The sequence below is a fragment of the Schistosoma mansoni genome (genome assembly GCF_000237925.1).
Source record: "Schistosoma mansoni, WGS project CABG00000000 data, supercontig 0169, strain Puerto Rico, whole genome shotgun sequence".
In the NCBI taxonomy this organism is placed as follows: Eukaryota; Metazoa; Platyhelminthes; class Trematoda; order Strigeidida; family Schistosomatidae; genus Schistosoma; species Schistosoma mansoni.
The window spans coordinates 298,047-302,203 of NW_017386056.1; positions in this window are offsets into that span (position 1 = coordinate 298,047).

Here is a 4,157-nt window from a genome sequence, read left to right on the forward strand (position 1 = left end):
ATTCATGAAAAACCTGAAAGCACTGGACGGCCGTTTCGTCCAATCATGGGACTCCTCAGCAGTGCGCATCCATGATCCCTCCTTGAGAGATTCGAACCTACGATCTATTGGTCTTGCGCGTGAGCGCTTAACCTCTAGAACTACTGTGCTGGCATCCAACGGTGTTAATGTCTAATTTCAATCAATCCACGAATAATAATTAAATATATATACGCAGTAATCATTATTGTAATAAAAAACAGAAGCGGGAAAAAACTACTAAAAAACATTATTTTCATAAATAACTTCATATTTAAACCGTTTGTTTTTCTTTTTTTAAAGTTATATAGATTTTCAGCCGATAATTGAGATGTTATTTTAAAACTAATGAAAAGTAACCAGATTTACATTTCAATTATGTGGCGGCCTGCTTGAACATCTGAGCTACCTGTTCCTGTCGTCTAAATAGTTCAATAACTTACTTAATTTTCTTATTTTTAATAAATTATTATGGCTATTAATTTCATATTCTATTCAGATAGCTTTCTGGAAAGTGTACATCCTTTCGTTGTACAGGTTATAAAACGCCCAATCAGAGATATTATGGATGTTAGCAATATGCAGTGAAAAGAATATACATTATATAGATGTTGATTAACTGGACTGCTAACCTCTAACTGGTAATCATTTAATTTTTATAGAATTACATAATATCCATATGTTACTGTTTGTTAGTTTTTTACTATTCACTTCCAAATAATAATCACATGCCCACTAGTGACTGGCTTCAAGATGTATTTCCTAGAGTTCTAGTGAGAAGCAGTGACCAGTAGAATTCAGACGGGTCTGTTGTAAGATATTAACTCACTGAAGACAATGGTGGAAGGTTGCTCAATTTCGTGGATCAGTTGAAGTTAGACATTAACACCGTTGGATGCCGGTTCAGTAGTCTAGTGATTAAGCGCTCGCGCAAGAGACTGACAGCTCCTGGGTTAGAATCTCTCAAGGAGGGATCATGGATGCACACTGCTGAGGAGCCCCTGAATAGGATGAAATGGCCGTCCAGTGCTTCTAGGTTTTCCATGATGATCTAACTTTAATTGACTCATGATTTCAACTATAAAATTACTTATAATCTCTACAAAAACCCCTTTCTGATAACAAAAAACTTTAATTTTAAATGAAACTTACAATAAATTCTTATTATGTGGATAATCGAAATTCAATATATTAGAAATAATTGATAATTGTTTTAAATCTTTTTTCTTTAAAATTGTTGAAATTTCTTTATTACATAATCGATTATTATTATTATTATTATTATGTAATAATAAAAATATTGTATCTAAATTAATAATATTATTAATTTCTATATTAGATGAATAATTTATATTAAAATTTGATTTATATAAATTTATATGATTCAAATATTGATTTGATGATGAATAAGATAAAAAATCATTAAAACGTATATGTTTTAAATTATTTTTTTGTATTTTATTTTTAATAAATTGATTATTGAATGAATTCATTGATCATAAATCAATAATTATTACATAATTTTTTTTTAAAAAAAAATCAATTTTTAGTTCATATTTAAATGGATTTGTTCAATATTATTAATGTGTTATAATTAGTATGTTTAATATTTATGACATAATTAGGAATGGTTACTATGCAGTACATGTATATATATATATAACCCTAATGAAGAAACTCCCCTGGTAAGTGATTATATTTAAATTTTAGAGAAAAGAAAACATTATGTCTTATGCATAAAACTGATTTATATTTTACAGTTATTTCATTAAAATGTGATTGGTTATTAAACATTCAAAAAAGATAATATATACAATGTATTCACTAGTGCATGAACTAATTGTTTACTTCAGAAAAAGGACAAAATGAAGAAAGAGAAAAAAAAATTAGAATTTGAAAGATATATGGGATGATCAATTGTGGAATATATATTTAACTTCTTACTTTCGTTCTTCTATACAAAATACAAATTATTTATCTTATTGATAAGGAAACTAATAATAAAATGATATGAAGGATTTTTATTGTCGGTTTATTTATGTATATTTCTTCTTTCTTTTTTTGTTTTCTTTTTCCTTGAAAGAACATTATATATGGTGAATTTGTGAAATTTCATTCCATGTGTATAATCTTTCTATTCACATTACATCTAATCGTTAATGGATATCATATGATAAGAATCGGTAATTATTTGAATATCATGCACTTACATCATTGAGTTACTTGTGTATATAGTTTCGGTAGAAAAAATTTAGTTTATGTTATTAATGCTGAAATATTAGTTTTTTTTATTAACATATTAATCAATAAGCGGTAAATATAATTACTGTTATGATTAGTGCATCAAAAAAGAAATCAGTAACTTTCAGTTTAAACTATCAATCATAGAGTCAATCAAAATATGATAATATAACTGTGTATTACTTTAAATAAATGCTTCGATAGTTAAGATCCGGAGAAATATTATCCCACAGACGCATATATAAAGCTATATGCATCTCACCGGATCATACCATCAAGAAACAGATACATCATATTTGTATCAATAAAAAATTCCGAAGGACAATGGGAGATGTGAGAACCAGGAGAGAAGTTGACATAGCTTCACATCACCACCTAGTTGTGACCAATATGAAACGGAAGCTAAAAAAACTGGACAACTGAACAAACAGCTTTACAAAGGTTAAATACAACCTTCTTTCGAGATACTAACAAACTCAACGAATTCAAGATAACTCTCAACAACACGTTACAAGCCCTACAAGATCTACTGGAAGAAGATGAAACTATCATGGAGGACAACTGGAAGAGGGATTGAGGAAGCATTAACTTCAACGTGTTAGGATGTTCTGTGCTGCAACAAGCATTATCACAAGGAATGGATCTCTATGGAAACCATGGACAAGATCCAAGAAAGGAAGAACAAATTGACAGCAATTGACACTAGTCGAAGAATGGAAGTGAATTCAAGACACAAGCTGAACACCCAGAAGCAAACGAGCAATTTGGGAGGAGAAGTGAAGACGACAAGCAGAAATACTTGGAAGAGCTAGCAACGACAGTAGAAAAAGCTGCAAGAGATGGAAATATGAAACAACTCTATGTCACAACAAAGAAATTAGGTGGGAAGTATAGTAAATCAGAGAGACTGGTCAAGAATGAAGAAAGCAAGCCGATCACTGGAATTCAAGAAAAGAGGAAGAGATGAGCTAAACACTTTGAGCAACTCTTGAGTAGGTCAGCTCCATTGAATCAATTGTACATCAAAGCAGTAACTGTAAACATACTCCACGTTCTACTCAGGAAGATTTGGGAGGAGAAACAAGTACCACAGATAGCCTGGTAAGAAGGACACCTCAACAAGATACCGAAGAAACGATATCTGAGCAAATGTGAAGACTACATAGGCACCACACTATTCTTAGTACCAGGAAAAGTTTTCAACAGAGTGTTCTTGAACCTAATGAAAGATTCAGTGGACGCACAACTTCGAGATCAACAGACTGGATTCTGTAAGGATCGGTTGTGCACAGATCGAATCATGACACTACGGATCGTCGTTGAAACATCATTTGAATAGAATTCGTCACCATACATCAACATCCTTGAATATGAGAAAGTGTTTGACAGTGTGGATAAAAGAATATTATGTAATCCTATCCGACACTATAGTGTACCGGATAAGATTGTCAACTTCATACGGAATCCATACAACACGGAGAACAACAACCCTATCACACTCGATGGAGAAACTCTGCAAGAGATGGAATCTTTCACGTACGGGGAAGCATCATCAGTGAACGAGGACGATCTGATGCAGACTCAATGGAAAGAAATGCTAAAGCAAATGCACCATTCCTACAGTTGAAGAACATATGGGACTCAAAATAACTGTCAACCAATATCGAAGTCAGAATATTTAATACCAACATCAAGATAGTTCTACTGTACGGAAATGAAACTTGGATAACTATCCCAACCATCATCAACAAGGTACAAGTATTTCCAAACAATTATCTACACAAGATACTCAATGTCCGTTGGATGGATACCTTGAGCAACAGTCTACTGTAAGAGAGGACAAACCAGCTTCCAAATGAATAGGAAATTAGGAAAGGACATGGGAAGTGGATAGGACA